Source organism: Perca fluviatilis, chromosome 18 (assembly GCF_010015445.1).
Source record: "Perca fluviatilis chromosome 18, GENO_Pfluv_1.0, whole genome shotgun sequence".
In the NCBI taxonomy this organism is placed as follows: domain Eukaryota; kingdom Metazoa; phylum Chordata; class Actinopteri; order Perciformes; family Percidae; genus Perca; species Perca fluviatilis.
Genome location: NC_053129.1, coordinates 27,262,875 through 27,290,750, shown reverse-complemented (window position 1 = coordinate 27,290,750; position 27,876 = coordinate 27,262,875). Strand labels below are relative to the sequence as shown.

Genomic DNA, 27,876 nt, shown 5'->3' with positions numbered 1-27,876 from the left:
CCACGCACGCAAGCACGCAGCACAGCGACGCGACGCACGCCACGCACGCACGACGCATCGCAAATCAAGCCCTTAATAAATGCAACGTAATGCCATCTCCCATGTCCTGTTGTACGTTTGGATAGCCTGAAGAATGTGCATTTGGTTAACTGGATATGCAGCGTTTTTTGTTGCGCTGTCTTTTTGTGGTTTGTGTTTTTTACTTTCGCCCGTTTCTGTATTTGCAGCACATTTCTTCAAATGGAAGTGTTTTTGGTCATTGTAGTTTGCTGTGGTCAGCCACCATAGTTAAAACATAAAGGCCATAGCACATTCACACACATTATGTTTGGGTGGTGCGATTACCTGACGACAGTGATGGTTTGTCAACAGGGCATAGCGGGGAAGATGGTCACGCTGTGTTTCGGAGGAAGCACATGTGATATCCCATTGCAGCAAGCATTGTCTGTGTTGTTTTGAAAGGTGTAACCACAAACTTTTGTCTCGCCACTGTCCTGACTCACTGTGACTTGAACAAGCTGCTGGGGTGAGATTAGTCTGGCGCTCTATCACTTTGTCTATCAAGGTACTCTTTCACCGATGATTTAACGTGAATCTGTACCGGTAGCACCAACATAATTTGGTCGGTACCCTTAAAAGCACAGAGTTCGATACCCAACACTAAACGTACTTGCATACATGGCTTGTTCAATCCACATGTTTTCTTTCTAGGCAGACAACAAGAAACTGAAGTCATCCTATTTTAAAGTTTGTAGATTGGTGAGACACTCCAGATGAAACTGTTTTGTTGAAAAGCAAGTTTTTCATGATATGTCCATGTCAAGTCACAGAAATACCTGCATCCCTGAGTTTTGATCTAGGATAGTAATACCAAAACACAATGCAAAGAATAAGTAGGTACAAACAGGTTACCAGGGGCTGAGGAGTTAATTTTTGCGCTGCAATCCCCTTAGAAGGCTAATCTGGCCATGATGATCAATATTTACTTGGACAGACTGATCTCATAAAGTGGCATATGTATGACACACCAATTCGTATGCCATTTTGGCGTGTTATCAAGAAGCTTAATCGCTTTTTAGCATGTTTATGAACACCGTTTGGCCTCCATTGACCTACATTACGTGTGAATTAGCGACGTAGCGAGTAGTATGAAAGGACTGAAGTCCACAGAGAGAGGTTGTTTGGGTTGGCGGATGGGTAAAACACAGGACTTTCACCCAGGAGAGCTGGGATTGGCCCCGTCCGTGTGGCATTTATAAACTGTTATTTTTTTTAGCCTTCCCCAATGTTTCTTTCCTAACAGTTTATTGTTTTCCTAAGCGTGTGACGTTGGTCCCCATCGTGTTTTTTTGTTTTTGACGTTCATTTCAATCGTTCGTTTGCAGATATGCAAAAATATTTATTGTACAACTGTATGATATTGAATGTACAAAGTCTTTTGGAGATTGGACTCCATCGAATTAATCTTCTTAAAGGGGTAGGGAATAGGAACATAACCCCGATGGAGTCCAGACACTGGTGGGCGGTGAAGAGACCAGAGACCCGGACCGAAGAGGCAACGGAGCGGTCAGCGGGGATAAACACAACTACCGGAGGAGGCAGGGGATGAGGAGGGACGAAGCCTTTGCCTGAAATGACAGCTGACAGCACAAGGAGATAACAGATTTAAAGCAGAGTTGTAAGGCTGTGATTGGCCCTTGAATCTCGTGGTCGAGTCTGATTGGTTTAACTGACACGTCACTTCTTGAACAGCTGATTTGATTTAAGAATGAAGAAGTGATTGGGGTAATGACGTCTTCCTGAAAGAATTTGCGCTGAGCTTCATTTGTGCTACTAAAGCCTTTCCCAATGTTCTTTTCCTAAACCCAATGTTGTTCTCGCGATAGCACGGCACGTTCTCGCGATAACACGCATAATCTGTTTACATGGCTAATGAAAGTGAATGTTTCACTAATATTCTCGTTTACATGTAGCCGTGAAAAAATTTTTTTTTCCAAGTTTTCCAGCGGTGGCTGACATGTTGGACTGTGCGAACACAGCGTCCCTCTTTCATTCCTTCAACCAGCTTTTTGAAAAGGTTGGCATGGCGATGTGTGCGCATATGAAAAAACCTGTTGATATCCAAGTCTTTGATAATGTTTAATGTAGCTGTGCTTCTCCTCCTTATCGTGTCTGCAGCCTTGCAAACTGTTGGTTGGTTGGTTTGTGTATAGCAACCATAGCAACGCACAGAGCTGACCATAAGCTGTAAACAGGCAAGACGCCGTAAACTGGGCGTAAACTGCAGTAAAACTCCCGACTGAGATGCATATTCCAAATGCGCTGTATACATTTCCAAAGAATACCTCTAAAACCTGAATAATACCAGAATATCCCACATTTCTTAATCGGAAAAAAAGCTATATTCGGAAAAAGGCCTTATTCGGAATATCCAACCGGAATATGCTGTTTACGTGACCTGTATCAAATTTGGAATATTGTCGTATTTGGAATAATAGTGGAATATTGGTGTGCTTGAAACAGATGAAGAGAGTATTCCTACAGCACATCACACCCACCCAGGAAGGAGTTAACTACAACTAACATTCCTTTTCATTATTAATCATTATTTGGTTAATAAACCCAACAGTCGACAGAAAAAAAAAAACATCAACATTTCACAGAGCCAAAGATGACGTGCTGATACTGCTTGTTTTGTCCCACCAGTCGAGCAAAGACCAAATATTTTGAATTATCGTGATACAAAACAAAGAAAGCAGCAAATCCTCATAATTAAGAAGCTGTCAACTGACTTCTTGCTTAATTTACTATTGTCCAATACGAGAGTCTAACCACTCATACACCATGCCATGACATTGGTTTTGTGGTAGAAATGCAAAGATAACCCCACCCCCTGCATTACTGCTTTATATTACACAATTACTACATGAATGTCTTCCTGCATGTATAAAAGTAAGTGCCAGGAATCGTTAGGTACAGATATTTACATAACCTGTGAATCTCTGACCGCTCCGTTCGAGAGAAGCCTTTTGTCTTTGATTTTGAGTCAGCGGAAAGGTAAATATTTAATATTTCAACCTAATTTACTTTACACATAAACTGCAACTGCAAACCAATTCGACCATTAGCATTTTTTCTTATTTCAGGATGAAGTGTATTGCGGTCTTTCTTGTGTTGTCCATGGTCCTTCTCATGGCTGAACCTGGAGAGTGTTTCTGGAAATGGATTGGTAAATTACATCAAATATCTAGAAAAGCTTGCTAATAACAATAAGTTATACTTAAAATAACTCAATAAAAGATATTGTGCCATGAAGGTGTTAACCCTTTAATATACACTGTGTTCATAATGAATGTATTACTCTGATTGTGCTTTACTTCAAACTGTAATGAGGTTGTGATACTCTTACCCCTACTTTCCACCGGGTGCGTCCCAGAAGCGTTTTGAAGCGGCACTACGCGCCACGAAAAATACGCGGCAGGTCTATTTTCACACGAGTCGCGGGGTGTTCAAACAGCGAGAGTATCCAGTCAATTTACCAAAAGACACCCCCTAATATTGAATATGTCTCCTCTACAACACCATAGACAATGAGAGATTTGTCTGGAGGTGGAAAAACATAACAAGACACCATAGAGCCTGTTTATAAGGACAACACCAGAAAAGAGAGGACATGGAGTTTAATTGCAGGAGTGCTTAGAGTGGAAGGTAGATACTAGCTTAATAAACACACAATTATTCTTCCAATTATTTGTAGAAACAATAAAATCTGTGAATCAGGCAGGAAAGATGCTCCACTTCTAAGACGCTCCCAGTGTGCTATGGTGCGGGGCGGAGGACAGAACAAAACTGGGTAACAATTTACAATAAGGTACACCAAAAATAGCTAGTTAATGATTAGCTACTGTTTTTGAAAGAGTAACGAATGATTAGTTACTGTTTTTCAGAACGGTAGTTACTGTTTTTTCAGAAAGATTAAAAAATGATTAGTTATGGTTTTTCAGAATGGTAGTTACTGTTTTTTGAAAAAGTAACGAACGATTAGGTATTGCTTTTCAGAAGCGTAGTTACTGTTTTTAGAAAGAGTAAAGAATGATTAGTTACTGTTTTTCAGAATGGTAGTTACTGTTTATTGTCTGAGTAACAAATGATTAGTTAATGTTTTTCAGAACTGTAGTTACCGTTTTTCAGAATGGTAGTTACTGTTTTTTGAATGAGTAACGAATGGTTAGTTACTGTTTTTCAGAATGGTAGTTTTTTGAAAACCATTCTGAAAAACCATTCTGAAAAACAGTAACTACCATTCCGAAAAACAGTAACTAATCATTCGTTACGCATTGAAAAAAACAGAAACTACCATTCTGAAAAAAGTACCTTACCATTTGTTACTCATTCAAAATACAGTAACTACCATTTTGAAAAACAGTAACTAATCATTCTCTACTCATTCAAAATACAGTAACTACCATTCTGAAAAACAGTAACTAACCATTCGTTACTCATTCAAAAAACAGTAACTACCATTATGAAAAAACAGTAACTAATCATTAACTACCTATTTTTTTGTGTACCTTATTGTAAAGTGTTACCCAAAACTGCGACACAGCCAAGAACGCAGCAGTGGAAAATCCAGTGATGTGTGACATGAAGTAAAGAGTTCAGATGTAACGTAATCATCTTTTTCCTTGTCTGTTTTATTTAGCCGGCCATGTGGTGAATGGGATCAGTGGGTAAGAAACACTGTATATCAATAATACAATCATACCAATATATCATAATATGAATACAAACCCTACTACTTATTCAACTTCTTCTCTTCTCACAATGTTATGTTCTGCTGCTGAATCTTCTCTCCCTCCACCAGAATCATTAAAGGTGGGGCGGAAGATCAGCTGGACAAACGTTCAATTGACTACAACCCAGGCCCCCCACCCCCGGGCCCCCCTAGTTTTCACTAAACTGATGGGACCATTCTAAAGTTATGTTCTGGATGAAAATAAATTCTGCTTCTTGCTCTTTCACATACTATGAGAAAGAAAAGTATATCAATATGTATATGCAGCAATCTTTTTGATCAACATCAATTCATTTGGTAGAATGTCGGCCCTTCTGAATAAACTTGCATTAAAAAACATAAAATATTTTTCTATTGTCTTATTTGAATATTGAATTTTCATGCAAAATGTATAAGAGTTATCAGATATAAGGAAGTAATGGAAAGAGAGAGCCCTGTGTGAACCACAGACAGTATATAAGAATGGACCAACAGATCCTGTTGCTCTGGACGGAGACCAGTGAAGGATATTAGAAGCACTTTTCCGGTGATCTCTTGCTTTACTGCGCAGCCTCCAACTGAGAGAGACAACGTAAATGTGACGTGAGCAAGCTGCCTGAAAGTTGTAAGTCTTCTGGTAGCTGTGCCAAGAGAAATCTCAATCATTCCCAATCTTACAGAGACGGAGAGCGTAGGTATATGTAAGGAGATAACATAGGCACAGGCTAATTGTTGCTAACTAAAATGCTAGTTAACATTAGTAATTAAACCTAAACAGCTCATGTAAGTCCAAACTGCCTGTGAGCTTCTCCTGTACTATACGGTAATTCCTCTACTATGTGACTGACCCGGTGGCGCCTATTTTTACAAAAGCGTCTGCTACGGAGCCATAACGTGAGGTACAAGGTAATGGAGCCTTTTATACATTGCTGTGTTTCTTTAGAAATAAACAATGGACAAATAGAGTCTTGAAACGCTTCAGATGTTAAGTTATTCGCTGTCAAAGTGACGTCAAAATGAATGGCAGTCAGTGGAATGCTAACGGGTGGTGATCGCTTTGTAGCATCAAAATGGCGCCATAGGAGGTTCGAGTTCTGAAGCGAAGCTTACCCCCCTTGGTGTGAACAAACTCTGGTTTTTAGGTTAAGAATAGATGAACTACTGAATCTATCTCTCCCAAATTCTATTAGTCTATGTTTGCTCTCCCCGTAATAAAACTTAAACAATAATTATCTGAATCTACCAATCAGTGGGCACAGATATCTACATCAGAACATCACTTATATTATAACACAACACCTAGACCTGTTGTTTCTAACTCTGAACTATCGGAAAGCTACAAACTAAATGCAGTCAATGTGACAGTAACATAGTCAAAGAGAAAAAAGGGATAGATAGCTACTAAATTGTCCTCAGCCATGGACAAAATAAGTAATTGGCTTAAATCTTCTTGCTTAACACTAAACATTGAAAAAACTGTTGGAATGTATTTTGCTAAGTCCAACAAAGTTAAAGATATGCCTAACATTTATTTTAATGGACAAAAAATTAACATTGTCACAGAGATTAAATATCTAGGTGTCCATCTGGACCAAACTCTAAGTTTTAAAAAACATATTAAAAGAATGTGCAACTCTATTAAATATAATATCTCTGTTTTTAGACATATTAGGAATAGTTTGACAATTGAAGAATCTTTCATGTATTTTAATGCCATGATCTCACCACACATCACCTACTGTTTGTCCTGTTGGTCGCAGGCCAACGAGACTACACTCAAATCCCTCAGATCGGTCTATAATCAAGCGTTAAAAGTGCTTGATAGAAAAGCCCTTCGCTATCATCATTGCAATATTCTCAGTAAATATAAAATATTAAGTTTTGATTCCCTAATTAGATATACAAACTTAAGAACAGTTTTCAAAAGTGTTAGTAATATTGCTCCACCATCAATGAAAAAATTCGTAGAACTTTATTCTGAACATACGAACAGAACATTGCGCTCCACTGCTCACAGAAATTGTGCTATCCTGAAAAGATCCTCTGCCTTTGCCAAGACAGCCTTTTCATTTAAAACCATTAAACAATGGAATCGACTCCCAGGCAGTCTAAAGTTGTCTGTAGATTTGAATAATTTATCTCAAAACTTAAAGAAATACATCCTCGATAACCAGCTGTGTGAGCATCAGCACACTTAAAAGTTTACAAATGTAATATTGAAGTAAATGTTTTTGACTATGTTGTATATATTTTAGGCTGTGATGGTTTTTTGATTAGTTTTTTATTTAAACATCTGATTAGTGTAATCTTGCATGTATTTGTTAGTACTATTGACAGTTATTTGTAATATATTGTTTTAATGTTGAGTGCACCTGCCCGGGGACTGCAGATGGAAACTAGCATTAGCTAACTCTGGCACAAAACATCTTTTCGTAAGATTAATGTATTTTGTACATTGTCCCTGACAAATAAACAAATTCAATAAATAAATAAAAATAGGGATTGAGATGCAGCAAAGGGTCCGGGCCAGACACAAACCCTGGCCTCTGCGGTAAGGACTCATCCTTATTGGTACGCTCTCTACCCGGTGAGATGTTAGGTGACGACATGTAATACATTTTGATGATTCATTATAAAATATAATAAAAAAACAAGGGAAATAAGAAAAGGAGCACACACTGAGTACACAAGTAACATGCATCTCCTCCATAATCCTAAACAATGCTGTTGACAGCTCTACACTTTAGAAGCGTATCGGCTGCCCCGTGGCTTCCAGAGGACCCCCAAAAATGCTTAAAATGTCCCTCAAGAGATCTTGAAACAAAGCCGCCTGACAAAAGTAAGAATGAAATACAACTGACATTATTGATTTTGTTCTTGCCGCTTGTTAAAGATAACTGTGTTGCGTGTGAACATGCGTTTGTATGGGTTTGTATGCACATGTCCGGAATATGGGTGAAACAGTTTGAATGGGTCGGATGCAGCTGGAAAAATTAGTTTGGATATCTATAATTTACAGGTGCTTAACCCTTGTGTGGTCCTCGGGTCAAATTTGACCCGTTTTCAAAGATCTGTGTCTCAAATGCAGCTAATAAAATTAATACTGGCATTGTATATTCTTATAATTGACAGGTACATTTTTTACGAGATGCTGGTAGCGAGCATGCTTGGGTGGCAGAATGCTGACCAATTTCTAGGCTACCAAGTGTTCCAATTAACTTTGATGATGTTAACTTTGGCATGATTGCCAAGTCAATGTGTAGCCACGCCCCTAAAGCATCCCCTGCTTTATTGTCTATATAACAATAAATAGGACCACATTTTTAAATTAACATCATGCTGTATTAACCCTATCCACCCTAGAGTATTTTTGAGAACTGATTGTCAGTCTGGTTTTATTTAAAAAAAAAAAAAGCATGTAAAACATTAACCCTGTTGTGCAGAGTCAATCTATAAACATCATGTTGTTCAGGACAAACTGGGCTATTAGAATATTTGTGCTGCAGTGAGGTCACTTGAATGGAACAAGGTTGTGGGACCATAAAGACAAACAAATAAATAAAAGGAAATTGAATCTCACAGATATGTATTGGTATCATACACACAGCAATAAAAGCTAAGCCAATCTCCTGTCTAAAACAGTTCTCATATGTCTTGGGAGTCAAACAGTGAAAAAATAAACATTATAACTTATACAGTTGACCAAATAAAAAAAAAGTCCAGACGCTTTTCCCTCATAACATTCACTTATGCCAATTCTCAAAATAATTATGTCATATTTATTGATATCACACACACAGCAATGCTACACCAGCATTTGTGTTGTCTAAAACAGTTCTCTTATACATTTGGAGTCATCCAGTACAAAAATAAATTATATAGTGGATAAACTATTTACATTTCTTCAAAAAAGGTCAAAACAGTAATGCCATTCTTCTCTGTAGAATGGTTTAGAACGGTTATAGACGATCTTTGGTCACATCTAACTGTTCAGGTCTTCACACAAATGAATTGATCCTTGTGTGGTCATGTAGAGCCACGTAGAGTTTTTACTTGAAAATGTCTCTCTCAATATGCTGTATTTGGTTAGTTTAGATGCTGCAAATGTGGTCAGCAGAAAGGTTTAACTTAGGGCCTGCTTATTGTTTTTAATCACGGCTTCAACCTAAGTAAACTGAACCAATGACTGGCCATTTTTAATGGCCAGAAAGAACTCTAACAACCATTTCCTTATTTCTCTTGTCTGACTTTCTCATAGCTAGTTCCTATAAGTGGCAAAAAATAATAATCAAGCTGTTAACATTGATACGGCAAGGACTTTGCATTGTCATTGCCCCGCACGCACACACAGACCCACGCTTGCACGAACGAACGCACGCACGCAAATCAAGCCCTTAATAAATGCAACGTAATGCCATCTCCCATGTCCTGTTGTACGTTTGGATAGCCTGAAGAATGTGCATTTGGTTAACTGGATATGCAGCGTTTTTCTGTTGCATGTCTTTTTGTGGTTTGTGTTTTTTTTACTTTGCGCCGTTTCTGTATTTGCAGCACATTTCTTCAAATGGAAGTGTTTTTGGTCATTGTAGTTTGCTGTGGTCAGCCACCATAGTTAAAACATAAAGGCCATAGCACATTCACACACATTATGTTTGTGGTGCTTACCTGACGACAGTGATGGCTTGTCAACAGGGCATAGCGGGGGAAGATGGTCACATGTGTTTCGGAGGAAGCACATGTGATATCCTATTGCAGCAAGCATTGTCTGTGTTGTTTTGAAAGGTGTAACCACAAACTTTTGTCTCGCCACTGTCCTGACTCACTGTGACTTGAACAAGCTGCTGGGGTGAGATTAGTCTGGCGCTCTATCACTTTGTCTATCAAGGTACTCTTTCACCGATGATTTAACGTGAATCTGTACTCGGTAGCACCAACATAATTTGGTCGGTACCCTTAAAAGCACAGAGTTCGATACCCAACACTAAACGTACTTGCATACATGGCTTGTTCAATCCCATGTTTTCTTTCTAGGCAGACAACAAGAAACTGAAGTCATCCTATTTTAAAGTTTGTAGATTGGTGAGACACTCCAGATGAAACTGTTTGTTGAAAAAGCAAGTTTTTCATGATATGTCCATGTCAAGTCACAGAAATACCTGCATCCCTGAGTTTTGATCTAGGATAGTAATACCAAACACAATGCAAAGAATAAGTAGGTACAAACAGGTTACCAGGGGCTGAGGAGTTAATTTTTGCGCTGCAATCCCCTTAGAAGGCTAATCTGGCCATGATGATCAATATTTACTTGGACAGACTGATCTCATAAAGTGGCATATGTATGACACACCAATTCGTATGCCATTTTGGCGTGTTATCAAGAAGCTTAATCGCTTTTTAGCATGTTTATGAACACCGTTTGGCCTCCATTGACCTACATTACGTGTGAATTAGCGACGTAGCGAGTAGTATGAAAGGACTGAAGTCCACAGAGAGAGGTTGTTTGGGTTGGCGGATGGGTAAAACACAGGACTTTCACCCAGGAGAGCTGGGATTGCGTCCCGCGTGTGGCATTTATAAACTGTTATTTTTTTTTTAAGCCTTCCCCAATGTTTCTTTCCTAACAGTTTATTGTTTTCCTAAGCGTGTGACGTTGGTCCCCATCGTGTTTTTTTGTTTTTGACGTTCATTTCAATCGGAGACTTCGTTTGCAGATATGCAAAAATATTTATTGTACAACTGTATGATATTGAATGTACAAAGTCTTTTGGAGATTGGACTCCATCGAATTAATCTTCTTAAAGGGGTAGGGAATAGGAACATAACCCCCGATGGAGTCCAGACACTGGTGGCGGCGGTGAAGAGACCAGAGACCGGACCGAAGAGGCAACGGAGCGGTCAGCCGGGATAAACACAACTACCGGAGGAGGCAGGGGATGAGGAGGGACGAGCGCTTTGCCTGAAATGACAGCTGACAGCACAAGGAGATAACAGATTTAAAGCAGAGTTGTAAGGCTGTGATTGGCCCTTGAATCTCGTGGTCGAGTCTGATTGGTTTAACTGACACGTCACTTCTTGAACAGCTGATTTGATTTAAGAATGAAGAAGTGATTGGGGTAATGACGTCTTCCTGAAAGAATTTGCGCTGAGCTTCATTTGTGCTACTAAAGCCTTTCCCAATGTTCTTTTCCTAAACCCAATGTTGTTCTCGCGATAGCACGGCACGTTCTCGCGATAACACGCATAATCTGTTTACATGGCTAATGAAAGTGAATGTTTCACTAATATTCTCGTTTACATGTAGCCGTGCAAAATTTGTTTTTTTCCAAGTTTTCCAGCGGTGGCTGACATGTTGGACTGTGCGAACACAGCGTCCCTCTTTCATTCCTTCAACCAGCTTTTTGAAAAGGTTGGCATGGCGATGTGTGCGCATATGAAAAAACCTATTGATATCCAAGTCTTTGATAATGTTTAATGTAGCTGTGTTTCTCCTCCTTATCGTGTCTGCAGCCTTGCAAACTGTTGGTTGGTTGGTTTGTGTATAGCAACCATAGCAACGCACAGAGCTGACCATAAGCCGTAAACAGGCAAGACGCCGTAAACTGGGCGTAAACTGCAGTAAAACTCCCGACTGAGATGCATATTCCAAATGCGCTGTATACATTTCCAAAGAATACCTCTAAAACCTGAATAATACCAGAATATCCCACATTTCTTAATCGGAAAAAAAGCTATATTCGGAAAAAGGCCTTATTCGGAATATCCAACCGGAATATGCTGTTTACGTGACCTGTATCAAATTTGGAATATTGTCGTATTTGGAATAATAGTGGAATATTGGTGTGCTTGTAACAGATGAAGAGAGTATTCCTACAGCACATCACACCCACCCAGGAAGGAGTTAACTACAACTAACATTCCTTTTCATTATTAATCATTATTTGGTTAATAAACCCAACAGTCGGAGGAAAAAAAAACATCAACATTTCACAGAGCCAAAGATGACGTGCTGATACTACTTGTTTTGTCCCACCAGTCGAAAGAGACCAAATATTTTGAATTATGCGTGATACAAAACAAAGAAAGCAGCAAATCCTCATAATTAAGAAGCTGTCAACTGACTTCTTGCTTAATTTACTATTGTCCAATACGAGAGTCTAACCACTCATACACCATGCCATGACATTGGTTTTGTGGTAGAAATGCAAAGATAACCCCACCCCCTGCATTACTGCTTTATATTACACAATTACTACATGAATGTCTTCCTGCATGTATAAAAGTAAGTGCCAGGAATCGTTAGGTACAGATATTTACATAACCTGTGAATCTCTGACCGCTCCGTTCGAGAGAAGCCTTTTGTCTTTGATTTTGAGTCAGCGGAAAGGTAAATATTTAATATTTCAACCTAATTTACAAATAAACTGCAACTGCAAACCAATTCGACCATTAGCATTTTTTCTTATTTCAGGATGAAGTGTATTGCGGTCTTTCTTGTGTTGTCCATGGTCCTTCTCATGGCTGAACCTGGAGAGTGTTTCTGGAAATGGATTGGTAAATTACATCAAATATCTAGAAAAGCTTGCTAATAACAATAAGTTATACTTAAAATAACTCAATAAAAGATATTATGCCATGAAGGTGTTAACCCTTTAATATACAGTGTGTTCATAATGAATGTATTACTCTGATTGTGCTTTACTTCAAACAGTAATGCAGTTGTGATACTCTTACCCCTACTTTCCACCGGGTGCGTCCCAAAAGCGTTTGTTAAGCGGCACTACGCGCCACGAAAAATACGCGGCAGGTCTATTTTCACACGAGTCGCGGGGTGTTCAAACAGCGAGAGTATCCAGTCAATTTACCAAAAATTCCCTAATATTGAATATGTCTCCTCTACAACACCATAGACAATGAGAGATTTGTCTGGAGGTGGAAAAACATAACAAGACACCATAGAGCCTGTTTATAAGGACAACACCAGAAAAGAGAGGGCATGGAGTTTAATTTCAGGAGTGCTTAGAGTGGAAGGTAGATACTAGCTTAATAAACACACAATTATTCTTCCAATTACTTGTAGAAACAATAAAATCTGCAAATCAGGCAGGAAAGATGCTCCGCTTCTAAGACGCTCCCAGTGTGCTATGGTGCAGGGCGGAGGACAGAACAAAACTGGGTAACACTTTACAATAAGGTACACCAAAAATAGCTAGTTAATGATTAGCTACTGTTTTTGAAAGAGTAACGAATGATTAGTTACTGTTTTTCAGAATGGTAGTTACTTTTTTTAGAAAGAGTAAAGAATGATTAGTTATGGTTTTTCAGAATTGTAGTTACTGTTTTTTTAATGAGTAACGAATGATTAGTTGCTGTTTTTCAGAATGGTAGTTACTGTTTTTCAGAATGGTAGTTACTATTTTTTGAAAGAGTAACGAATGATTCATTACTCATTCAAAAATAGTAACTACCATTCTGAAAAACAGTAACTAATCATTCGTTACTCATTCAAAAAACAGTAACTACCATTCTGAAAAACAGTAACTAATCATTAACTACCTATTTTTTTGTGTACCTTATTGTAAAGTGTTACCCAAAACTGCGACGCAGCCAGAACGCAGCAGTGGAAAATCCAGTGATGTGTGACATGAAGTAAAGAGTTCAGATGTAATGTAATCATCTTTTTCCTTGTCTGTTTTATTTAGGCCGCCATTTGGTGAATGGGATGCGTGGGTAAGGACCACTGTATATCAATAATACTATTATACCAATATCATAATATGAATACAAACACTACTGCTTATTCAACTTCTTCTCTTCTCACAATGTTATGTTCCATAGCAGAATCGTGAAAGGTGGGGTGGAAGATCAGCAAGAGCTGCAAGATCAGCTGGACAAACGTTCAATTGACTTACAATTTTAGGCATTCCTGCTTCATTGTGACAGTAACATAGTCAAAGAGAAAAAAGGGATAGATAGGAATTGAGATGCAGCAAAGGGTCCGGGCCAGACTCAAACCCTGGCCTCTGCGGTAAGGACTCATCCTTATTGGTACGCTCTCTACCCGGTGAGATGCTAGGTGACGACATGTAATACATTTTGATGATTCATTATAAAAGGGAAATAATAAAAGAAGCACACACTGAGTACACAAGTAACATGCATCTGAGAGTGTAGTGATGTCTGACAGACCCTAAACAACACTGAGTTACTAACTCAATTACTTTTTGGGAGAAGTAATTTGTAACTGTAACTAATTACTTTTTTAAAGTAAGATGACCAACACTGGGTGTAACCACAAACTTTTGTCTCGCCACTGTCCTGACTCACTGTGACTTGAACAAGCTGCGGGGGTGAGATTAGTCTGGCGCTCTATCACTTTCTCTATCGAGGTACTGTTTCAACGATGATTTAACGTGACTCTGTACTCGGTAGCACCAACGTAATTTGGTCGGTACCCTTAAAAGTTCGATACCCAACACTAAACATACTTGCATACATGGCTTGTATAATCCCATGTTTTCTTTCTAGGCAGACAACAAGAAACTGAAGTCATGCTATTTTACAGTTTGTGGATTGGTGAGACACTCCAGATGAAATGTATGTTTGTTTTTCTTTTGAGTCTGACCATCACAGCGCCACCTTTCGCTTTCCTTTTTTGGCTTTCCATCATTAGACATTATTGAAATAAGAGGCTGCTGCGGCCCGCCACACAGTTTGACCAGCGCGGGCAGCAGCGCGGGCAGCAGCGCGGGCAGCAGCACGGGCAGCAGCGCCGGCAGCAGCGCCGGCAGCAGCGCCGGCAGCAGCGCCGGCAGCAGCGCCGGCAGCAGCGCCGGCAGCGGATGGTGTTGCTATAAGAACTTACAATGTAGGCTATAACTTGTATCAGACCGGGCCTCGAAACACTACCGGCCCACCAGGAAAAGTCCCAACTCTCCGCCACTCTGCCTCCAAGTGGTCCTGTGTATGGGCGGAGGATGACACTTTAAATATAGACACTAGGCGATCTTGATTCAAGTATGTGCTGGATATTGACAAGGGTTTCACCTCTCGGTGAACGCTGAATGTTTTTGCATATTTGACTTCCAACACGTCATCCATTCTCATTCTGTCTTTAGGTCTGGCTGCTGTGCTCGAGTGGGGGGCGGGGCGGAGCTAGGCAGAAAGAGGGAGAGAATATCATTGCAGTATTGAATAATTGGAGCCCAGATGCAATTTTGTAATTTTCTAAATTTCTGATCCTCTGAATAAAAACAGAAAATTGGAAAAACAGGTTAAAGATCCAATTTTTTAATTTGTCAAGGTGGAAACAAATGAAAAATTTGATATTTGAACCCATTTTTCTGTTTTTCCAAATGTCTGTTTGTGCTTAGAAAATTGAACTGATAAGTACGGTGGCCGGGAAGTGCAATGCAACATTACAAAGAATGAAACACTTTTACATTTTGGAAAACAAAATAACATTTTGGAAAACAAATTTACATTTTGGAAAACAAAATAACATTTTAGAAAACAAATTTACATTTTGGAAAACAAAATAACATTTTAGAAAACAAATTTACATTTTAGAAAACAAATTTACATTTTTGAAAACAAATTTACATTTTGGAAAACAAAATAACATTTTAGAAAACAAATTTACATTTTGGAAAACAAAATAACATTTTAGAAAACAAATTTACATTTTCGAAAACAAAATAACATTTTCGAAAACAAATTTACATTTTAGAAAACAAATTTACATTTTGGAAAACAAAATAACATTTTAGAAAACAAATTTACATTTTCGAAAACAAATTAACAAGATGCAAAACACTTTTACCAGTCCCGAAACAAATTTACAAATGACAGATTCTTCACGGAAAGGGAATGTACCACATACCGGAAGTGATGAGGTTTTGTATACATGTCGCCTTGACTACGGCAGTTATGGATCGAATGCGTCAATAGAGCCGCCATCTTGGAACAGGGGAGGCACTGCCTTATATACTGTCTATGGGCCGTCCTTAATGCATCAGCGTCAATGTAGGCAAAGGTCTAACGGAAATAAAATCACTATAAATCGTCAAAATCTCATGCGATGTTCTAGTTTTTTTAAACAAAAGACAAAGAGACTAATTAATGTGTTAATACAAAGAATATTTATTATAATCAGTTCACAGATATGAGTACAAACGGAAACTTCACCCTTCTGAACTAAGAGGTTCTGCTTCAAAGTGAAGTTTAAACAGACTGAAATGTCCAGGCTCACTCCCCCCACTAATGATTCATTTATTTCTGCATGTATTTATTTATTTAACGAGACTTTAAGTCGTGTTTCGTCGGTTCACAGTCCGAGTCCCGCCAGACTCCCTTTAGGAAACCTGTGATTTAAACTTCAGCAGGCTGTGACAGTCCGGCCCGTTCAGTCCTGGATCTGATTCTCCCGGGCTTCCCTTCCCTCCAGCGGGCCCAGCAATACGGGCGGGTCTCCGGCTTCTGCGTTGTGGCGCGGTTTTGGCTCCCAGGAATGGTCAGTGAGCTCCTGGTCCTGCAGCTGCAGACGGACTCAGCTGCCCCCCGCTGTAGCTTCGATCCGGCCCGGCGCTGTCGATACGTTCCCTGTGTTTCCGTCAGGTCCGGCGCATATAAAAACTCCAAACACCGACCACACGTAAGTCACCATAAACTTCATTCACGCCATATACTCACTCACAACAACACAAATTGACTCGCGCTCATCAACAACACCTCATCACTTCCGGTATGTGGTACCATTCCCTTCGCGTGAAGAATCTGTCATTTGTAAATTTGTTTCGGGACTTGTAAAAGTGTTTTGCATCTTGTTAATTTGTTTTCTAAAATGTAAATTTGTTTTCGAAAATGTAAATTTGTTTTCTAAAATGTTATTTTGTTTTCCAAAATGTAAATTTGTTTTCTAAAATGTAAATTTGTTTTCGAAAATGTTATTTTGTTTTCCAAAATGTAAATTTGTTTTCTAAAATGTTATTTTGTTTTCCAAAATGTAAATTTGTTTTCTAAAATGTTATTTTGTTTTCCAAAATGTAAATTTGTTTTCTAAAATGTAAATTTGTTTTCCAAAATGTAAATTTGTTTTCTAAAATGTTATTTTGTTTTCTAAAATGTAAATTTGTTTTCTAAAATGTAAATTTGTTTTCCAAAATGTAAATTTGTTTTCTAAAATGTTATTTTGTTTTCCAAAATGTTAATTTGTTTTCCAAAATGTAAATTTGTTTTCCAAAATGTAAATTTGTTTTCCAAAATGTAAAAGTGTTTCATTCTTTGTAATGTTGCATTGCACTTCCCGGCCACCGTAGATAAGCATTACACGGACCTAATCTGGACATGATGATCAATATTCACTTAACAGACAAGTCAGACGACTTAATCATGAGTCTCCTCCTCGTTAAAAAGGGGAAGTTTTGGTTAAACGAACACACATGTTTTATAAGAAAAAAGGCTTGGCTGACTCTCCATATGGAAGTCAAAGTTCCAGTTGTCTTTTTGAATTCTGTATCAATACCAAGACCAATGCATACTACAGGAATTATTACATTTACATAGGACATACATATTTGAATTACAGTGACACAAACTGAGAAAGCAGCAAATCCTCACAATTAGGAAGCTGTCAACTGACTTTTTGCTTGATTTACTATTGTCTAATACGAGAGTCTAATCACTCATGCACTTGGTCAAAAAGGTGAGAAAACATTAGAGAATGGAGCCCTTTTCTGCCCTTCCTGTGGTTCTGTGGTTGAAAAAACTAAACTAAAAAATAATTTGGAGGCCCCCCTGCATTGACCCTGAAGACCCCATAGGGGTCCCGGACCCTCTGTTGAAGATGCCTGCTGTAAGGTGCTAAATGAAAATTGAGGCAATGTGTTTTGTTGTGTGTTTGGAAGAATTTGGAGATAACAGGATGGGGGAATGATTGAAATGTAGAAAAATGATGTTCACATGAATGTGTTATTTGTGTTTTAAATGTGTTTTTGAGAATAAACAATATATTTAAAAAATATAGAGGTGAGGAGACGCCAAGCGATCCCTGAATACATAGCTGCTAAATCAACGTGTCTTTCCTGAACAAGCCTTAAATGAAGAGATAAACGTCATACCTACAGTACTGACTCCCTGGTGCTAAGTTGGGAGAAATATCTACTTAGTTATTAGGCAGTTTTACTAACTGTCTTTACTACTCTACAATATTGTAAGCACAGAGGTAGTGGAAGTCAGAGACACACCATCCTGGCTCACTCATTTTCCTTCAGTACTGAAGATACAGAAGTGGCAGTACTACAGCACATGTTATTGATACATGACCGGAGCCAATTCAAAGCACAGCCCAAGCAGGAGAAAACTAAAGTGTTAATACTTGACTTGTGCCTGGTGTTAAAACATTTTTTATTTGTTTACATTTTGGCAAATTGTCACCATGGATGTATAAACAACTATCTTTGGAAAACTTTGATACTGAAGAAATCATTTTCAAGTTCTGAAGTTATAATTAGAAAATTTCCGTATGATTGCGAAGTAGATTAATAGACAGTTATTTGACATCTGATGTCGTGATATAACAATATCCTCGGAAAGAGTTAGGCACACTGAATCTAAATGTAAGTGTATCAAGCCTGGGTTCAGATCTGACTGAGAGAATAAGAATGCATGTTGAAGAGATGTGTTTCACAGCCAGTGCTGCTGCTGCAGCAGCTGCTGCTGATTGTGTTGGTAAGCGGGCCAAATTACAAAAAATAACTTCCCTTTTTTTTCTTTATTTTTTAAACCAAGCATGCACATGTCGCCTTCACCTCATTATCTCCTTTACTGATTTAGAATAAAGAGAAATGTACCGAAGCTGAATAAAAACAAAACAGAAACACTCTTCAACTAAAAGAACAAAAAAAAGAAAAGATCTTTTGGATTATCTTCTCTGTTCATTGCACCTACATGACTGTAGGTGCACTGGTGCCATTGTACCAGTGGTGTAGTATATTTCAAAACACTGCACAAACAATGAGTAAGGGAATGTAACCCTCAATATAAAAAGAGACGTGTATCTATCAATAGACGGAGATGGGCATTACCTTTATATCTTACACTGCTCGATTAGCCCTCCTCGATAACAGCTTTTTGACTTTCACCCTCAGTCAGTGAAACAAAGTAAGTATCTCATCTTCTTTCATTTATGAGTTGGGCATCTTAACAATTTCACTTTTTTAAATGAAATCCATGACACAGGTAAGCCAAACATTTGTGGTGTGTTTGCTTCTTGTTTTTCCGGATCAAGTGTATCACGCTCTTTCATGTGGTGTCGCTGGTCGTCCACATGGCTGAATTTTTGTCCAAATATCTTGGAGGACTTGTTGAAGGAAACCAATCGTAGAATTTAACAACAGCCCCTCTATACTGTATCTTTTTTCTGTTTACCCTTATGATGGCCATTCTCATGCTAATGTCTTATAAGTTGTTGCAGCAATCTTTGGGTTGATACCATATGTTACACAGATTTGGTGCTAAATTTAACAATTTTTACCACAAAAGAATTGATAAAAAAAAATTGTCAAAAGCTTTGATTTAGTATCAACAACTTCTGACATTTGCAAGAACTGCATATTTCTCCAGTTGGATGACGAGCGCTTGTGTTTTACAAACCGCTCAGAAACCCTGTTATTATGAATATACCTAGAAAAGTCATACATCCTCTAAATGCCCTGGGTCTATAGCTTGTGTTTGTAAAGTCTTATGAGGCTGTGATTATCCTAGAGATCACCAACATGTCACTTTATACAGTGAGGTGAAGTAAAATGGTTACTATGGGGACTAACAGCATCACAAATACAATTGGGTTGATTGAATCTACAAGTGTCTCAGCTTTCCAGTCATAACCCAAGTCATGCACTTCCAAGACTATTTAGGAAACCCAGTATGCAGAAATATTCAAATACACCATTTTGGATAGGCCAAAAAACAACACATTTATACTGCATGATAAAATCTGCAGGAGATTAGCATTAACATAAATGGGCATATCTGTAAAGGGGAGACTTGTGGGTACAACCCATTTTAATTTAGATACCTTTACGTGAGAGGTCAAGGTACTCCTTTGATAATGACAATACCAGTTTTTTATCTCGCAACAATTTACAAAACAAAACTTTGGAGTATTATTTAGACCCCTTCCCAAAAAGCTGGCAAGACATGGTCGATACCAATGAATTTCTTAGATTGTCTAGTGCTAGATACCAATTGGTTAGGTTTAGGCATGAGGCATGAGATAGGTTAGGGTGAGAATACAAGGGGAAGCCCATCAGAGGCAGAGTAGAGCGGGTCATGCCTTCACCATCCTAGTAAAAGAAGTCCCCTTCCACTCAAAATTGTGTTTTTCTTATGTTTACATCCCCCAAAAGGTCTGCCCTTCACTAACTTGTATCTGTGCAAAGTTTGTCACTAAAGAGGTGTTTAAACATTGATCTACTGAAGGGGGAGATGTCTGTACACTTCCCTGAAAAGATTCAAACGTATCCCAGGCATGCTTGTGTATCACTTATCAGTAAACCAACCATTATCTAATATGTAAAAGCCAGCAAAGAAACCTGAAACCTCCAGCCCCGAGCGGATTGTCAATACAGAGAATAAAAAAACACATCATCGTAGCTGTCTGACACTGCCAGTTACAAGCTCACAAGCTAACAAACATCATAAACAAATAATAGATACCAACTACACTTCCAAATCTCATTTTCAAATGTCTGCTAGTTGGCAACTGCCTTGCCACCTCCTGTGTGAACTTGACATGGGGCTCAAACATGAAATAAACAAGCTATAACTGAATCTAGCCATCCTTATGTGCGCTGCTTGTTTACCGGTCGACCTAAGGTAGATGCTGAAGTGTAGTCACCGCATGGAAACGCAGCGGTAGAGGATAGGGTGAGGCCTGATTCAGAATTCCTCAATGAGGGTGAAATTGTAGCTGTGCTTCCAGCCCTTTTCAGAATTTATTTTTTTACTTTTTATGTGTGAAAAACATGTTAAACCAAATATGACTCCAAGCAGAGTATGTTTGTATACTTTAAAACATCTGAAGGAGGACTTTAATGAATGGTCTTACAATGTCTTATTTGCATTATTTACTCTAAAGAATGTCATACAGTAATAGTGTTTTTCATCCTGTGAATTTAGACCAAATCATTATTTTCTCCTCTGTTTTATTTAGCCCATCCATAAGGACTTACTAGTATAATTTGACAACTGCTCTTGCTGTGTTACAGTACTGTAGTTAGAGCTGAACTCTCTCAATTCTCTGTCCACCCACCAGTTATTGCGGCGGGGGAGTTCGCAGGATGACAGAGCAGCAAGCGCTGGAACGTGGGCCTGACCGAGAGAGAGCTTTTGCCCGAGTCTACGACGGTCCATCTGAAAGAGCCACTCTGAATCTTTAGACTTAGAATTTTTTCCTGCTCTTCAACATTAAAAAAGTACATATAGTATATACTCACTGGGCTAACAATGGCTTGAAAATATTTTAACATTGACCTAATTGGAAATTGTCATTTAGAATAAATCTGCATTGTAATACAGCAAAACATTCTTTCCCTGTCTAATTAAAAAGAAAAATCTGAATAAATTAGCATGGAAATAATGTAAATTGTGTTTCATGGCCCTAACATTCATAAGATGTAAATGTCATATACCACCTATGGGAGAGTTTGGGTAGATGGGTTTTATCTTAGTTGAACTTTTGTAGCATGTTGATGCTTTACTACATGGTGATAAGGAATAACAAAATACAGAAAGAAGTGTACATAAATATGTAGATATTCCTGCATAGATATAGAAAATATTCAACAGTCACATTTTTATACACATTGTATCCCAACATGTTATGTTAAACCATGTAATCAAATAATAATAATAATAATAATAATAATAATAATAATAATAAAAGCAATTAAAGGAGTGAGCTCAGTGTCTCTTTTTGCTTCCTGTTTTTTAAAACATTGCATAAACAATAAGCCTTTGTTGTGCCTTCTTGACCGATGTTGTGGTATTGGCACTGTGGTATTGGCACTGTGGTATTGGCACTTTATCAGTTAGAGTTATGAGTAAGGGAATTTGTCCCTCGCTATAAAAAGGAGGTGTCCATGTACCAACCAACAGAGATTGGCAGTATCTACGTATCTTACATTGCTTGGTTAGGCCTCTTTGATAACCGCTTTTTGACTTTCGAACTCAGTTTGTGGTAAAAAAAAAAAAAAGAAGAAGTAAGTATTTAATTCATTCACTTACTCTGAGAAGTATTAGTGTACATTGAAATAAGTGCATTTAAAACAGTAATTTCACTTTTGTAAAATCCATGACATAGGAAGCCTACACATTTGTGGTGTGTTTGGTTTTTCAGGATGAAGTTCATCACGCTCTTTCTTGTGTTGTCGCTGGTCGTCCTCATGGCTGAACCCGGGGAGTGTATTTGGGGGATGCTTTTAAATGGAGCCCTTCACGGTACTGTCATTAAATCAATTGGCCTTTTTTCAAAATGTTTTTTCATAAAAAAATTATATTTTCTAAAGAAAGGTATTGCTGTTACTTGTTATACTTTGCTTTATTATTAATACCAGAACTCAGTTATGATTTTTGCACTATTATAAAGCCATATGTAAGTAAGTAAGTACTGTATGTAAGAGAATGCAGAATAACTTAATTTATGTTTAAAATGTCTTCTGATTAATAACTTAATGCATATATTACAAAGAATATTGAGAATAATGTACTGTTTGTTTTATTTTCTCTTGTTTGTTTTATTTAGTCGGCAAGGCGATCCATGGGTGAGGATATTTTTATAATAATTCACAACTGCTCTTGTTGCTTTAGTTGTTATATTAAGGGCCACATGTGAAAAAATTTACTTGAGTTCTGAGTTTAAAGACAGGATTCGGACTGTTTTCTCAGAATTCAGACTTTAACCTTAGAATAACCTGAATTTATTCAGAATTCTGGGCTTAAAGAATTCTGACTTTAAACTCAAAACGCAATAAATTTTTTCACATGTGGCCCTAATCCTCTTCTGTATATTCTTGAGCTGATCAACTCTCTAAATCTTCTCCCCACCCACCAGTCTTCTCACCAAGGCACCCACTGCGGCTGAACAGCAAGAGCTGGACCAACTGGTGTTTGACCGAGAGAGAGCTTTTGCCTGATTCTATGATGTTCCATCTGAATAATCCACTCTGAAACTTTGTTTTAGATGAATAATGCTTCTTGCTCATTAACATAAAAAAATAATGCCTCATTGCCATTGCTTAAAAATATTTTGACATTGACCTAATGGATTGTGCAAAAATGATTAAAAATGTTAAATAAATCTGCAATCTGTAATGCAAAAACATATTTTCCCTTCTCTTATTTAAAGGAAACATGAATAAATTAGTTTGGAAATGATGTGAATTTGTCACCTATGTATAAAGTAGTTGACATTTTTTTTTGCACTTTGACATGATGAAAAGGATTACAGAATACAGAATATACAGAATAAGGATACAGTCATGATATTAAATTCACCTGTCAGATACGCTTTAAAAATCTTAATGGCAACAAGTAAAAGGCCATAACAAGGAGATGGCTCTGCAAGGCACCTCCCACTATTGACCAATGGGTAATTCATTCAATATATGGAACATATGGCATTCAGTTGAAGACTGCAAAAGTACAAAGGTGATGCCTTCTGGGAAAAATGGGACACATATCTTACACAAAGAATTTGATCGAACATGCTAAGCGGGAACAGTGAGAGACATATTTTAACCCTAGCTTAGCTTAGCAGTTACTTAAAAGGCACAGAGATTGACATCGTTGACATCATTCATCATCATTCTGCTCACTTTGCTCTATTTGAGCAAAGTGAGCAGTTGGTCTGCAGTGTGTTTTGGTGTTCCTTGGTCGTTGTTATGGCTCAAGACACTGAACCAGTGCAATGCAAAACATGCATGAATAAATGTAGTACCAGAGTCAACCTTAAACAAAGTTAATTCAGACTGGATGATTCCAGGTGTTTTCACGTTATTTTCCCAATTGTTCCACCAAATGAAGCTCAGCATAAATTCTTAAAGGAAGACTTCATATACCTTTTCCGTCACTCATAATGATCAGCTGTTTCATGGTACATCACTTGTCAGTAGTAATCAGATCCAGCTGTGTCGTTGTTAGTTAAACCAATCAGAGTCGGCCATTTGTCACGAGCCTATCACAGCATGACATCCTGCTTTAAATCTGCTCTCTCTTCCGCGGTTGGCAGTTGTCGTTTCAGGAAATACAGTGCGTCCCGCTTCCTCCCCTTCTACCAACGGTGGTCACGCCCTCGGACTCGGGTGTTGTCTGCGCTTGGCTGTCGATGATTCCTCTGCTCCTTCATCACCACCACCACCAGTGTCTGGACTCCATCGTGGGATATGTTTGGGTTTCATTAACCCTTTATGACATTTGGTTTTGATGGAGTCCAATCTCCAGAGACTTGTTACATTTACATGTTTGTCTGTACAATAAATATGTTCATAATTGCAAGGAAGTCTCTCCTGATTGAATTGTCTGTGTGGGCTATAGATTATTTTTGTAACCTTGTGTTCACTAGCAATAACAATAATATAATAGCCATTTACATTACAGTTTATTAAGTTTGCAAAGTCTCCTCATAGATGAAAGTTGAAATTTGAGTCCAACCACTTTCTCTGAGATTAGGAACAAAAAATTGGACCAATATCTACTGAACATGAAAAAGGGGCAATAAATGACACAGCAATGTTAAGTGCCATACTAATACTGAAGAACTGACATCTGCCCCACCCACAACTGATCTGTATTTTGCAACTGTTGGGTACAAAAATTACCATCAGCTGTAGATCCCACAAATGCCAACTTTGCTCTCTTTAACAACCATGAATCAGTCGCGGGCAGGTAAAAAGCTTATATTTTATCTTCACTTCTTATTGATTTAATGCAAAGTCATAATGTGGATTCACACTTTAGATATATTATGACATGTAGCCTTGTTGGTTAAAGTCATAAAGTGAATGAAGAGATATGTGACAGCTAAGAAATTATATTAGAAGATAAGAACTGTGTTTATCTCCAAAAAATAAACGTTGACAAAATATGCTCAGTCCATCCATCCATCCATCTTCGTCCGCTTATCCGGTGTCGGGTCGCGGGGGGAGCAGCTCCAGCAGGGGACCCCAAACTTCCCTTTCCCGAGCAACATTAACCAGCTCCGACTGGGGGATCCCGAGGCGTTCCCAGGCCAGGTTGGAGATATAATCCCTGCACCTAGTCCTGGGTCTTCCCCGAGGCCTCCTCCCAGCTGGACGTGCCTTGAACACCTCCCTAGGGAGGCGCCCAGGGGGCATCCTCACCAGATGCCCGAACCACCTCAACTGGCTCCTTTCGACGCAAAGGAGCAGCGGCTCTACTCCGAGCTCCTCACGGATGACTGAGCTTCTCACCCTATCTCTAAGGGAGATGCCAGCCACCCTCCTGAGGAAACCCATTTCGGCCGCTTGCACCCTGGATCTCGTTCTTTCGGTCATGACCCAGCCTTCATGACCATAGGTGAGGGTAGGAACGAAAACTGACCGGTAGATCGAGAGCTTTGCCTTCTGGCTCAGCTCTCTTTTCGTCACAACGGTGCGATAGATGGAATGTAATACCGCACCCGCTTCGCCGATTCTCCGACCAATCTCCCGCTCCATTATCCCCTCACTCGCGAACAAAACCCCAAGGTACTTGAACTCCTTCACTTGGGGTAAGGACTCATTCCCTACCTGGAGAAGGCATTCCATCGGTTTCCTGCTGAGAACCATGGCCTCTGCTCAGTATACATATTAAAATAAAAAATATACAATGTATAATTAACACAGAAAATAAAATATACAATGAGTGGAAGTAGAAAAATTATATACAAATGTAGAATATGCGAAGGTACAGAAGAGTGCAAATTAAAGTGCAGGGTAGCAGTTTACTGCCTAATGTCATACAACTGACTGAAGATGTGTTTTTGTTTTTCAGGATGAAGTGTGTTATGGTCGTCGTCATGGCCGAACCCGGGGAGTGTTTCTTTTTAAACACATAAAGTCTTAGTGGAGAGGGGCCGAGGCCGGATTCAGAGGTGCCAGGGCGGGATGGAGAGGTAAATCCCAAGTGTGTACATTCTCTCACTCTGAAACTTTGTTTCAGCAAAAATATTTCTTCCCTGTCTTATTTTAAAGGAAATACATTAGTATGTAATGATGTGAATTGTGTTTTATGGCCTATAGTAATCAGTAATCAGATATCAACCCAATTAAACACGGAGGAATTCAAGGGGAAAAGTATAGAGGGAAATTTCACTGTTTTTTATTTTTATTTAACCTTTATTTATCCAGGTAAGTCGATGGAGAACAACTTCTCATTTGCAACAACGATCTGTCACATTCACACAGTTCCACATTCATACCTGGAAGCTGCCCAGTACAACCACAGTCTGATCTGCTGAGTAGCTCTACTGGAGCGGTTGGGGTTAAGGGCCTTGCTCAGTGGTGGTAATGAGGGAGGGACAATACTTCCCCACCCAGATTTTTTTATCCTATAGGTCTGGGGATTGAACCGACGACCTCACGGTCACAAGCTCGCTTCTCTAACCTTTAGGCCACCACTGCCCCTGTATAAGGTGTTTTCACTGTTATACTCCTTTTTAGCATCATATTTGTTCTCTTGGGGTCTGCTTGAATAGGTTTACATGCTTTAATGTTAAAAAAACATTGTGTTTCTGGGAAGGTAACGTACCCATTGCTGCAGTGCCTCCACCTGAAACCGTCAGTCTGAGCTCTTAGCCCACCTTCCCGAAAGCCCCAGTCTGATCTGATTGGTCAGCTGGCCCATTCTGTTGTGATTGGTTAACCAAATTCAAAGAACTTGCTGGGCGTGCTATGCTTGCTCAGGCAGTACCTATCTCTTGTTTGGGAAGTTACTTTGAAAAAGTAGTGTTTGCTCGTTACTTCTTCAAAAAAGTAATCCTTTACTTAGTTACCCCCTATGGAAAGCAACTTTTTACGTTACTCATTACTTTTAAAAGCAGGCGTCTCTGGCAGAGACTGAAGTTAATTATACAAAAACTATCTTTGACCATAAAGCCAATCTCTGGTTTAGCAGTGAAGTGTCTGAACTACACTGCAGACTGAATTTTCTACTCACAGAGTGACGGCTGATCATTATGAACGAGTCCAGCGCGGGTTGAATGCACATCGGCAGGTCATCTGTGTTACACGGCGTTAGTGTATGCCTATGCAATGTCTGTATCGACTTGTACCGTTCGTGCAGCCACGATGGTCCGTGCATTGTCGTAGACACATGCAGCCCCTTTTCTGGAAGTCCTTGCGTGTCCGTGCGACCGACACAAGTCCACAGCGGTCCGCAAAATTTAATCTGAATACTTTATTAATCCCCTCTCACCTTATACATCTATTACATACACAAAAAAACTACATAACACACTAAAAGACAGGAAAAATCTAAAAAGACATAATAGGGGCTCTTTAGCTGTGTCACTGTTTTTAAAAATTTGTTTTTTTGGTGATTTCAATTTTGACCAAAATAAATGTGAATCAATCAGAATCAGAATACTTTATTAATCCCCTCAGGGAAATTATTTTGTCGCAGTTGCTCACAGTCACATTCAAGGTAAAATAAGAATTAGAAAAGAGCAAGTCATTAAGTGTTTACAGTAAAAAAATAACATATCTATAATAGACATAAATAAAAATGTTAAGTATTTACAGACATAAATAAAAATGTTAAGTATTTACAGACATAAATAAAAACATTAAGTAGAAGTAAGTGAGATTAGGTTACAAGTCAGATTAGGACAAAGATATTGTTTCAATGGATTGTACTAATTCTATTATTATTATTATATATTATATAGCAGCAGTGAATAAATAAATAACACTTTTGTTCATGTAGCTGATTATTGCAGGAATTATTGTACATAATTGTCCAAGAATATTGAGATGTGATGTAGAGATGCGTGCTGTGAGACCAGTTTTGACTCCAAGCGGTTGACACTCAGAGGGAGGAGTTATATA

General features: G+C 38.6%; 1 protein-coding gene and 1 long non-coding RNA gene across 2 annotated transcripts in view; one reads left to right on the top strand and one right to left on the bottom strand.

Annotated features, from left to right (window-relative positions):
• Positions 1–27,876, bottom strand: part of LOC120547023 (exostosin-1) — a 334,390-nt gene that overhangs the window by 116,609 nt on the left and 189,905 nt on the right. The window lies entirely within an intron of this gene.
• On the top strand, positions 2,909–5,143 carry LOC120547026. Its single transcript, XR_005637017.1, has 4 exons — positions 2,909–3,057; positions 3,147–3,229; positions 4,703–4,730; positions 4,865–5,143. It is a non-coding gene; the product is annotated as an uncharacterized LOC120547026 (long non-coding RNA).